Source organism: Heloderma suspectum, chromosome 6, assembly GCF_057233095.1.
Source record: "Heloderma suspectum isolate Gila_16-S chromosome 6, 16-S_ref, whole genome shotgun sequence".
NCBI lineage: Eukaryota > Metazoa > Chordata > Lepidosauria > Squamata > Helodermatidae > Heloderma > Heloderma suspectum.
The window spans coordinates 3,720,355-3,733,477 of NC_139463.1; the positions used below are offsets into that span (position 1 = coordinate 3,720,355).

The following is a 13,123-nucleotide window of genomic DNA, read 5'->3' on the forward strand; positions in this document are numbered from 1 at the left end:
CCGTAGCCACCACCATTTGCGTACGCATTCCCCCCCCCCCCCTGAGAGCCCTCCGTGGCCGGAAATCCGGCTGCTGACGGCTCTGGCCTGGCTGGGCCTGGCCGGCTGCTCCGCAGAGCTGCCGCGGAGCACAGCCAGCCATCGAGGATTCCGGGGGGGAGGAACGGAGTGCCTCACCCCCCGTCCAGGATTCCGGGGGGAGGAACGGAGCGCCTCCCCCCTCGTCCAGGATTCCGGGGGGAGGGACGGAACGCCTCCCCCCCACCATAAACATAATCCGTGAACAGGTAAGTGATTTTCGTACATCCCTACTTCTTGGTGCCATCCAGTGTAGCTTTCCTGAGTGGTTCATGGCCTGCTAGAATCTGGGCCAGGGAGAGAAATGGTGAACCCTCAGTAGTACGCTGTGACGAACTTGCACAGCACTTTGAAGATAAAGATGCTAAAGTTTGTCACAAATTGGACACTACAGTGGGTGCAGGAGGTTGTAAATTCCTTCTTGAGAGAGGGACTGGTGGTGACAGACACTTTAAAGGAGGCGGTAATCAGGCCACTCCTGAAAAAGTCTAACCAGGACCCAGGTGTTGTTAGCAGCTATAGGCCAGTAGCCAATATCCCCTTCCTGGTCAAGGTGCTTGAGTGGGTGGTTGTCAGACTTGTCCAGGTAGGGATGTCAGAGAATTCCGCCACAGATCTCAGTGAGGCCAAATGCCAGTGCACTCGGCCCCCCGAACTCCGTGGTGGAATGGCCTGCCACCCCCCCCACCCCCCGTGGATACCCCCCGGGATGAGACTTACCTGGGGCGGATGTTCCGGATAAAAATATTTATGTAGGCTAAAACGGTGAATCAAAAAGGGACGCAAATAGCGCCCGCTACGCTATTTGCATTCCCCTTTATTTTCGCCGTCATCGTCTATGTAAATATTTACGTAGATTAAGACGGCCAAGAATAAGGAACGCAAATGGCGGTGGCCGTAGCCGCCGCCATTTGCATACGCGGTTTGTTTTTTGTTTTTTTTACCCAGAGCCCTCCGCAGCCGGAAATCCAGTAGCAGACGGCTCTGGCCTGGGCCTGGCCGGCTACTCCGCGGAGCTGCCGTGGAGCACAGCCGGCCATGGAAGATTCCAGGGGGGAGGAACGGATCGCCTCCCCCCCCACCATCAACATAATCTGCGGGGAGGTAAGTGACTCTTGTACATCCCTAGCTCCAGGCAATCTTGAATGAAACTCATTATTTAGATCCATTTCAGTCAGGCTTCAGGCCTGGTTTTGGAATGGAAGCTGCTTTGGTCACCTTGTGGGATGGCCTTTGCTTGGACAGGGAGAGGGGCAGCTTGATCCTGTTGATTTTCCCGGACCTCTCAGCAGCTTTCAATGCCATCGACCATGGTATCCTTCTGGATAGGTTGTCTGGGTTGGGAGTTGGAGGCACTGCACTGCAGTGGTTCTGCTCCTACTTGGATGGCCGACTCCAGAAGGTGGTGCTGGGGGATTATTGCTCTGTGCCTTGGCAGCTATGCTATGGGGTTCCACAGGGCTCTATTCTATCCCCTGTGCTGTTTAACATCTACACGAAACCTCTGCGGGGGGCCGGGAGGTTATCCAGAGGTGTGGGCTGAGGTGTCATCAATATGCAGATAACACCCAGCTCTACCTCTCTTTCTCATCAAATCCAGGTGAGGCAGCAGCTGTTCTGAGTCAGTGCCTGGACATGCTAATGGACTGGATGAGAGCCAATAAACTGAGACTCAGTCCATACAAGACTGAGTGGGTGGTTCATCTGCCTGGCTAAGTGATGTTCAACCTGTTCTGGAGTGGGTTGCACTCCCCCTAAAGGATCAGGTTGTTAGTTTGGGGGTACTCTTGGACCCAGAACTGACACTTGAGGCGCAGGTGGGCTCAGTGGCATGAAGCACCTTTTATCAGCTTAGGCCAATATGCCAATTACATCCTTATCTGGACAGAGAGAGCCTAGTTATCCATGCTCTGATAACCTCCAGCCTGGATTACTGCAATCTGTTAAATGGGGCTGCCTTCAAAAGTGGTCTGGAAACTTCAGCTGGACAAAAACAGGGCAGCGAGACTGTTCATGGGGACTGGCCAAGATGGCATATTATGCCAGTACTTTTCCAACTGTGCTGGCTGCCGGTCTATATCCAGGCCTGATTCAAAGTGCTGGTACTAACATTCAAAGCCCTTAACAGCTTGGGGCCAGGTTATCTGAAGGATCGCCTCCTCCCATATTTGCCTACCCAGACCCTAACATCATCCTCAGTGGTCCTTCTCCAGGACCCCCTGCCAAAAGAAGTGAGGTGGATTGCTACCAGGAAGAGGGCCTTTTCTGCTGTGGCACCTCAGCTGTGGAATGAACTTCCCAGAGAGGCTCACCTGGCACCTACTTTATGCTCTTTCCAGCGCCAGGTGCAGACCTTTATATTTCCCAAGGAATTCTAGTCTTTTAACGCTGTTTTTTTAAACTCTGTTATTGTAGTTAAATCTCTGCATTGCTGCTAGGTTTTATTTTGGTTTTACTTTTATACTATAGTTTTACACTTTTAAATTTTGTATTGTATTTTATGCTGTATTTTGCACTTCTGCTTGTGAACCTCCCAGAGAGCTTCAGCTATTCTGCAGTATAGAAATGTAATAAATATATAAATGAATGAATAGAATTTCATAAACACAGCACTCAGACATCTCCTGAAGGCGGCCAGGACAGGGACGGCAGGGCTGCATCCAGGAGAGGACCTCTTGGAGATCAGCCCCCTCAGGGAGACTGCAGGCCCCCTCCGAATTGCAGCGCCCCTTTCCTGAAAAGAAAAACAAGCCCTTCCCGTACAGAGAGGCAAGGGGAAACGTGCATATGGGATTCTATCCAACCAACCCACAAGGGGTGGGGGAGGGCTCCCTAGCCAGACCCACTCAACCCCTGACTTGGGAAGCTCCCCCTCTTCTGCCCTGCGCCTCAACCCTCTCTCTCGCCCCCCCCCCCCCCGATGTCAGCAGTGGACTGATGGAGCCATTCGAGCTCTGTGGCCTGGCGCCGAGGCCTGGACGGCCCAAAGCCCTCAGTGCGCACAGGGCCCTGTCCGACACGGCGCAACGTGTTAATCATGTGTAGAAAAAATAAGGAACATATTCTTTTATTACTTAAATCAGTTTTAATTGTGTTTATAAGCCACCTTGAGTGCCATTTTTAGGTAGAAAGGTGAGGTACAAATCAAAAAGCTACTGAAATAATAATAAAATTAAATCGAAATCCAGTATTTGATAATGTCCCATAGTATTTAACATTCATTTCAGAGCCATAAAAATATACCCAAATGGGGTATCTGTGGGGTATTTTATTACCCCAAGCCATTTCCCAATGGATCCTGGGTGATAAAAGGCCTCACAACCAGAAATGTGTCTCTGGTGTCAGAACAAGTATCTTTTAACTCAAAATTTTAGAAAAGTATTATAAACTGTCAAGGTAAAACTTTTGGTGAAACTTTATTACTACTAAAAAGTGAATTTTTCTTAGTGTTGCAGTATATTTTTCTACCCCATAACACTTAAGTTTCTGTCTCTGGTGCAGTAAATATTATGGTTTGTGCCATCCTACTGAAACTCGGAGTACTTATGCCTGCTCTGCTAGACCAGTTTAATTTGGAAAATCCATGGTACAGTTTTATACCCCAAGATTCGTTGCCTAGTTTTGGAAACATAAATACAAAAAACCAAAAAGGAACAGCTGCACCAACTAAGTTCCCAAAGCTTTTCGACATGGGTCTTTATCAGGTGAAAAACTCATAGACACTTTTCTGGAGGATTCTCTCTCCCTTCCGAAGAAGACAGTATACCCCAAAGGCAAAATCAATAGGTTCTTGAGATATTTTATGTCTCACATCCAGGTTCCCCCCCCCCCCCAGAAAGAAAATAGTAAGTGGTAAAAGGCTGAAATTTGGGAACATTATGCGGGTGACAGAAGACAACAAAGTTGTGGGAGGATGGTGTTGTAGGTCTACTTCTGTGTAAATTCTGCAATTAAAAGTACATTTAGAGTATCCCTTTAAACCACCCCGATTTAACAGGGTTTTAATTGATGCCTTTGCTTCTCAATCCAAAATTCTTTGCTTTGTATGATGAGAGTTTTCAGATTGGATTTGCTGTAGTGTCATAACATATATAATTTAAGAACATACTAATTTGATTTCCAATCACATGATCGGGTGGATGAACATTGCTTGTGATGTAGGCAATGGTCATGTCCCGTGCATCAATAAAACACAAATCCAGATCCTGAAAAATGTCCTTTGCTGCAAGATATTGGGTATAGCCATGGGGGAAAAAAAGCCCTATGAGGAGAGATGGAAAGAAATGGGCACGTTTAGCCTGGAGAAGAGAAAAGTGAGGGGAGATACGATAGTGCTCTTCAAGTGCTTGAAAGGTTGTCACAAAGAGGAAGGCCAGGATCTCTTCTCGATCATCCCAGAGTACAGGACATGGAACAATGGGCTCAAGTTACAGGTAGGGATGTATGAAAGTTCCGCGACGGATCTTGGGGAGTCCGAATGCCAGCGCATTCGTCCACCTGAAATCGGTAGCGGAACGGCCCCCCCCCGCCCCCCCGGGACGGGACTTACCTGGGGCAGATCTTCCTGGCGGCGGCGGCGGCTCCGGCAGCAGCTCCGGCGGTGGTTTGGCAGCGGCGGCTGCGACGGCCGGTCTTCCGACCGGCTGCCGCCACCGCTATTTCCAAGTTTTAAAAAAACAACAACGTGATAGCCTACGTAAAGATTTACGTAGCCTATCACGGCTAAATTTTAAAAAACACCGTGATGGGCTACGTAAACGTTTACATAGCCTATCACGGCTGATTAAAAAAACCAACAAAAACAACAACAACAAAACGCGCGTATGCAAATGGCGGCGCCCATGGGTGCCACCATTTGCGTTCCTTATTTTGGCACGTCTTAGTCTACGTAAACATTTATGTAGACTGCGGCGAAAATAAGGGGAACGCAAATAGCGTAGCGTCTACGCTATTTGCGTTCCCCATATTTTCACCATAGTCTACGTAAATGTTTACGTAGACTAGACGTGCCAAAATAAGGAATGCATATGGTGGCACCCATGGGCGCCGCCATTTGCATACGCGCGTTGGTTTTTTTTACTCAGCCGTGATAGGCTACGTAAACATTTACGTAGCCTATCACGGCTGACTGCAGAGATGCAAACGGCGGCGGCTATGGCTGCTGCCATTTGCGTCCCTGCTAGCCAGCGGCCGGATGTCCGGCCGCTGGCGGAGACGGCCAGTGGCTCCGCAGAATCCCTGCAGAGCGGAGATGGCCGGCCAGGATTCGGAGGGGGGGAGGGACGGAGCGCCTCCCCCCCAGCATCAGCATAATCCGCGAACAGGTAAGTGACTTTCGTACATCCCTATTTACAGGTAGCCAGATTCCGGCTGAACGTCAGGAAAAACGTCCTGACTCTTACAGCAGTATGACAATGGAACCAATTACCTAGGGAGGTGGTGGGCTCTCCCACACTGGAGGCATTCAAGACAACACTGGACATCTGTCAGGGATGCTTTGACTTGGATTTTTGCCCCTTCCAACCCTACTACTATTCTATGATTCTATGCAGGTGCACATGGGAGGAGCTAGAGTTTGAACTGAGTTCACCTGATTTTCCACCAGGTTCACACAATTATGTTTCTTGTTCCACATCTGGAACACTCTGGGATCTTTCTTGGGGCATTTCAATGCAATTTTCCGTCTGTTTCCAGTAAGAGCATAAGACTCATCTTGCTAGACCAGACCAAGACACTTGTAGCCAAACCTTCGATTTCCAAAAAGTGCCACTTATTTTTGATATAATCAATAAATCGCTCCTGGTCTATGTCATCTCCTGGATGTTCCCTCCCTTGAGGATGACTTGCGTTCCTGGACTCCTCAGGAGAAGGCGCTGGATGGCTCCCCGAATATTAATCACCCTGCAGATGAAGATCTCGATGGGGAAGGGGTGGAAGTGTTGGCCCAGGGAAATGGCTACAGCCATGTCTTTGTCACCTGCTGTGTTGTTGATCTCCTGACTAACAAAGTTGTGATCTGTTGTCAGGTATTCATGCACAGTGACTAAGGGGTGGGGGGTTTTTTCCACTGGATTTGAATGTTTCTGGCCATGTCATGTCATGTCATGTCATGTCATGCCATGTTAGCATTTAGTTTTTATTAAACTGATTTCACTACTTTCTTTCTGAACATTTTACAGGACCTCACGGAACTCACACAGAGCAAACAGCAACCTCGTCTGGCAGTTCCCTCTCAGGTAGATCCTCTTTAATACTGTCAGTAGAGATTGGGGAAGTATATTGCCTTCCTGAAGACCATCCAGTCAGTGAGCTCCATCCTTTCATCAACCTCACTAAACCTTGCCATTTTTGCTTAGCTCTGCTGCCATCCAAGGCAAATGTCTAAAATAGTATTTTCAGTAACCAGATCGATTACAGCACACATCAACACTATAGCCATGTTGCGTGAAACAGCTTTGCTAAATGTAATTCATAAAAGAAAGACTGGAAGAACTATGTTTAGGGTGCACAAAGGATTCTGGATACCAGGAAGGTGTCATAGAAATAATTTTAAATTTAGAATTAGGCTGAGGGCACAGAAAGGATTCTGGATACCAGAAGCAAGCAGATACATATTAGAGGGAACAAAGCTGTGTGTACATACTGTTCACATTCATTGTGAGATACTCTATTCACCGTCATATCGTTGGTTTTCTTTACATGGAGCTTTTATCCTATGAATGAGATTGCTCCTTTACGGAATTTTGTGGGCTCTTTACATGATGCCGTGACCCTCTAGGGCGTCTTCTGCACTAAATGCCCTTTGTTCCATTTTTAAATAGATCGCAGATAATGAGCTATCAAATTACCCTGTGGTGTTCCGCTTGAGTTTCCCCCATGAAAAGAGGAAAAGCAGCAAGTAGAGGAGCCAGATCAATGAAAGATAATGGAAGACTCAGATATGGGGGGAAGGAGGGGGGAATGGGAGGGGGGAAAGGAAGCTGGTGAAAGAGGGAGTCATTGTGATCATGCATTTAAGGCGGAAGCAGAAAGCCCCATTTTAAAACAGGATTTTAGGCTGGGGTAGAGATGCCCATTGAGTCTCCCAGGAGGTAAATCATCTTTCCTTCCAAGCAAGTGTAAATCTGTTCCAAGGTGTTGGAAGTGGCCACGTTGCAGACAACGGGGTGCCACTGGTTCTGTAATGCAAAGCCACTGGGAAATGGGGAATTTACCCTAAACCTGCATGTCTTGATTACCGTTGTCCTGCTGCCTGGTAAAAGGAGACAAATAAAAAGCAAGAAGCGGCATTGAAAGGAAGATGCCAATGGCTGCATAGTGCCCGGGACAATCAGTGGGAATCACAAAGCCCCAGGAATTAGAAAAGTAGCCACCTCACAGGTAACATTTCATAGCCCATCGGTTCTACCCCCGAGGAGCCATGTGTCAATTCTGAAGGAGGAGCCATTTTATTGGAAATGTCCCAGGATGAAGCACCACTAGAATATTAATACATTTCTTATAATTGTTTGGTATACTGCTTCCACCGCAAGAACTTTCCGAATGGCTCACAGGAAGTAAAAGAACTGAAACCAGCAGAGCAGCCCAAGCGTCCAAGCACAGAGAGAGAAGGAGAAGACTCGGTGACCTCGAAGGGCTGGAGGAATAAGGGCTTCAGCACAGCCTTTCTTGTTGGTTTTCCCAAGCAGAGGCAGGATCGAGGGAAGGAGGGGACTATGGCTAGGCTGTCCTTGGGTGCTTCCAGGCGTGGCTTTTATAGTGCCATCGCCCAATTCACAGAATTTTACAGAGGTCCAGAAGGCATCACCTCCAATGTGTAGCCCCCCCGCCCATGCTTTCCCATCACTTCTCCCATGTAATTTCTTTTTAGGAACAAAAAAACATTGAAGAAGGAAAGATGGATTAGCTTTTTATCCGCCTTGTATCTGTTAGTGCTCAGAGTTCTCTGTCTGGAAGCACCCTGGGCCAGATGGGGGGGAAAACCAGAAAACTCATGTTACTTTCACAGGGTGCATCATGGATGTCTCCAAATGTCTGAGGGATATTCAATTCCAACGCTTGACCTTCAAAACAGAGAGAAAATGACCATTGAGTAAAAACAACTGAGAACATACCAATCAGCAAGAGTGTTGCTGGTTTTATCACACCGAATACTCATATCTAAGTGGTACTTACTGGAAATGGAAGGTTTGGCTAGAAGCATCTTGGTCTGATCTAGCACGATGAATCCTATGCTCTTACTGGAAACAGATGGAAAAGTGTACTGAAATGGCCCAGGAAAGATCCCAGCATGTTCCAGATGTGAAACAAGAAACGTTATAGTGTGAACCTGGTAGAAAATCAGGTGAACTGAATTCAGACTCTAGCTCTTCCCATGTGCACCTGCAGGTCATCTGTTGTACCCCCCTTGCATGTGCCATTCCCTTCAGAAGCATGGTTGGTGGCAATGCACAGGAGATGCCTTATCACCTATCCTACCCACTGCTGTAACAACAAAGCATTAGCATTAGTAACAACATAGTAGCATTAATAACAACATAGTAGCATTAGTAACAACAAAGCTAGTGGAGATGACAGCATTCCAGCTGAGCTATTTAAAATCCTAAAAGATGATGCTGTTAAAGTGCTGCACTCAATATGCCAACAAATCTGGAACACTCAACAATGGCCACAAGACTGGAAAAGGTCAGTTTACATTCCAGTTCCAAAGAAGGGCAACGCCAAAGAGTGTTCAAACTACCGCACAATTGCGCTCATTTCACATGCCAGCAAGGTGATGCTCAAAATCCTACAAGCTAGGCTTCAGCAGTATGCGAACTGAGAACTACCAGAAGTACAAGCTGGGTTTCGAAGAGGCAGAGGAACTAGAGATCAAATCGCCAACATTTGCTGGATCATGGAGAAAGCAAGAGAATTCCAGAAAAATGTCTATTTCTGCTTCATTGACTACGCTAAAGCCTTTGATTGTGTGGATCACAACAAACGGTGGCAAATTCTTAAAGAGATGGGAGTACCAGACCACCTTACCTGTCTCCTGAGAAACCTGTACAAGGGTCAAGAAGCAACAGTAAGAACCGGACATGGAACAACCAATTGGTTCCAAATTGGGAAAGGAGTATGACAAGGCTGCATATTGTCGCCCTGCTTATTTAACTTATATGCAGAGTACATCATGAGAAACGCCGGGTTGGATGAATCACAGGTCGGAATTAAGATTGCCGGTAGAATTATCAACAACCTCAGATACACAGACGAAACCACCCTAATGGCAGAAAGCGAAGAGGATCTAAACAGCATCTTGTAGAGGGTGAAAGCGGAGAGTGCAAAAGCTGGTCTGAAACTCAACATTAACAAAACGAAGATCATGGCATCTGATAGCCATGATAGTGCAGTCACTGAACTTGAGCCAGATATCCTAGAGAGTGAAGTCAAGTGGGCCTTAGGAAGCATTACTAACAACAAAGCTAGCAGAGATGACAGTATTCCAGCTGAGCTATTTAAGATCCTAAAAGATGATGCTGTTAAAGTGCTGCACTCAATATGCCAACACATTTGGAACACTCAACAGTGGCCATAAGACTGGAAAAGGTCAGTTTACATTCCAATCCCAAAGAATGGTAATGCCAAAGAGTGTTCAAACTACCGTACAATTGCACTCATTTCACATGCTGGCAAGGTATGTCTGCTCAAAATCCTACAAGCTAGGCTTCAGCAGTATGTGAACTGAGAACTACCAGAAGTACAAGCTGGGTTTCAAAGAGGCAGAGTAACTAGAAATCAAATTACCAACATTCGCTGGATCATGGAGAAAGCAAGAGAATTCCAGAAAAACGTCTATTTCTGCTTCATTGACTACGCTAAAGCCTTTGATTGTGTGGATCACAACGAACTGTGGCAAATTCTGAAAGAGATGGGAGTACCAGACCACCTTACCTGTCTCCTGAGAAACCTGTATAAGGGTCAAGAAGCAACAGTAAAAACAAGACATGGAACAACCGAGTGGTTAAAAATTGCGAAAGGAGTTCGACAAGGCTGCATATTGTCACCCTGCTAGGGATGGCGGAGAATGTCTCCCCGAATCTTCGGGAGGCCGAGCGCCAATGCATTCGGCCCCCCGAAATCGGCGGTGAAATTCTCCGATAAGCGTTGCCCTTATTTTCGCTGTAGTCTACGTAAATCTTTACGTAGACTACAGGGACCAAATAAGGAACGCAAATGGCGGCGCCCCATGGGGGCCGCCATTTGCGTATGCGCTTTTTTTTTTTCAAAGTCACCCGTGATAGGCCACGTAATGATTAACGTAGCCTATCACGGCTGACTTTGCAAATCTAGCCATGATAGGCTGCGTAAATCGTTACGTAGCATATCACAGGGTTTTTTTGTTTTTTTTTTACTTTCGTAGTTCGCAGCCGGGGAGACGGGGCGCTTCTCCCCAGCCTGAATTTCGGCTGGGCAAGGCAGGATGCCTCCCCCCTCGCCTGAACTTCGGGGGGAGAAGTGAAGCGCCTCCCCCCCACCGCGAAGCAAGCTGCGAGACCAGGTAAGTGACTTTCGTACATCCCTACACCCTGCTTATTTAACTTATATGCAGAGTACGTCATGAGAAACGCCGGGTTGGATGAATCACAGGTTGGAATTAAGATTGCCGGGAGAATTATCAACAACCTCCGATATGCAGACGATACCACCCTAATGGCAGAAAGAGAAGAGGATCTAAAGAGCCTCTTGTTGAGGGTGAAAGTGGAGAGTGCAAAAGCTGGTTTGAAACTCAACATTCAAAAAACTAAGATCATGGCATCTGGCCCCATCACTTCCTGGCATACGGAAGGGGAAGAAATGGAAGCAGTGACAGATTTTACTTTCTTGGGCTCCAAGATCACCGCAGACGGTGACTGTAGCCATGAAATTAAAAGACACTTGCTCCTTGGGAGGAAAGCTATGGCAAACCTAGACAGCATAGTAAGAAGCAGAGACATCACCTTGCCGACAAAGGTCCGTCTAATCAAAGCTATGGTTTTCCCAGTAGTAATGTATGGCTGTGAGAGCTGGACTATAAGGAAGGCTGAGCGCCGAAGAATGGATGCTTTCGAACTGTGGTGCTGGAGAAGACTCTTACGAGTCCCCTGGACTGCAAGGAAGTCAAATCAGTCCATCCTAAAGGAAATCAACCCTGAGTGCTCATTGGAAGGACAGATACTGAAACTGAAGCTCACATATTTTGGCCACCTAATGCGAAGAGAAAACTCTCTGGAAAAGACCCTGATGCTGGGAAAGAGTGAAGGCAAAAGGAGAAGGGGACGACAGAGGATGAGATAGCATCACCGATGCAATGAATATGAACTTAAGCACACTCCGGGAGAGAGCGCAGGACAGGAAGGCCTGGCGTGCTATGGTCCATGGGGTCACGAAGAGTCGGACACGACTGAACAACTGAACAACAACAACAACAACCCACTGCTGGGAAGGATAGGTGATAAGGCACCCCTATTTTGACTTATTTTCCAAATAATATTGGAGAGGATCCAAGTTAGGATACACCTCCACAAGGACTTACCTGGGGCAGCCTTCCCTAACCTGGCACCCTCCAGATGTGTAGGACTATACCTCCCAGCATCCTCTAGCCAACCATACTGGCTGGGAGTTGTAGTCAAATACTTCTGGAGAAGATCAGATTGGGAGGGCTAGTCTAGGGATTTCTGATTGGCCTGGAGCTCAAAGGAGTATATTGGTGTATTGTAGGACTTCAGGGAGACGAAAGCTTCGCAAGACACATTCTTTGGTTTCACGCAGTAGAAGGCCTCCTGGTCTCGTTCATCTAGATACTCACAGAGTTCTTCCTTTGTTGCCATGTTGAAACCACATTCAGTGAGGACAGCTGAATGTTCCATTTAAAAATTTGTCCATGAAAGCTATTTTGTCGTAGCCTTTCTTCCTGGCTGCCCACAGTGCAGAAACCCCTTCATTGGGGTGGATCAGCAAGAGGGAAACTCTGGCATCACCCTCCCAAAACAGGGTGAAATTGACCAGGTACGTCCCATTCCTATAGTCTTCGATAAGCCCAGAAGCTGCGGCATTCAGACTCGATGAATAGATCCTTGCTCGTAAGAAGTCCCCTCCGTATGCCTTCCTCTTCCCCACGTGGTCGTACAACTCCAGCCGAATCATCAGGTGCTCCCCAATGCCATAAGGGTCTTTGTGGTGCAATATGGTGGCTTTGCTGTTCTTGGCACTTGTGGTGTTTTGAATATGGGTGAAAGCGACACTGGGCATCAGCCGGTCCAGTTGTGTAAGGGTGTCTTTTACTTCTTCCTCCTTTTCTGCCCATGCCATCCTGGTATGGCTTGCATTGCCATCTTTCATTGGCCAGATTATGCTCCTGCCATCTTTGATTGAACAAGTTTAAGAGTTTAACACATGACAGTATGAAATAGGAAGCTGCTATATACCATTTCATATTATGACTTGCTTGCACATAATACTAACCCGTGGTTTATTTAACCCAAATGTTACTGAATTCTGGGTTGTCGTGATGTGGGAACCTGGCTGCACTAACAAACCATGGTTTGTTAACCATGAACAACCCAGAAAGGGAACTCATGGTTTGTTGTTGGGTTGTGAACTCTGGGTTGTTTAAACCATGGGAAAAAGGAAGCTGCATTATATGACATCACACTATTTGTCCACCAGCTCTCCATAGTCTCTGTCAAGTTTTTTAATTGGAGATGCTGGGGATGGATCCCAGATCCTTCTGTATGCAAAGCAGAGTTAAAGTCCTTCCAAATACATCTGAATAAAAAGAAAAGCTAAATGTGACTAGTCAAAACATCTGAAAAGCTTGGGATTCATTTATCAACTTCAGGGAAACACAAGGAGGGAATATAAGCTACACATTGTATTTTCTTTATTGCCTTAATAAGCATTGTTCACAAACTGACATGACTGATTGATTGATTAGACTTATTAGCCGTCCATCTGGCCGGCTACCCGGCCACTCTAGGCAGCGTACAATACAAATAACAGTACAAAATACCACAAATTTACATAA

At 46.9% G+C, this 13,123-nt stretch overlaps 1 pseudogene; it reads right to left on the reverse strand.

The window, feature by feature from the left end:
* Positions 1-4,136: 4,136 nt before the first annotated feature.
* Positions 4,137-12,438, reverse strand: LOC146340382 (NXPE family member 1-like; annotated as a pseudogene).
* Between the last annotated feature and the right edge of the window lie 685 nt (positions 12,439-13,123).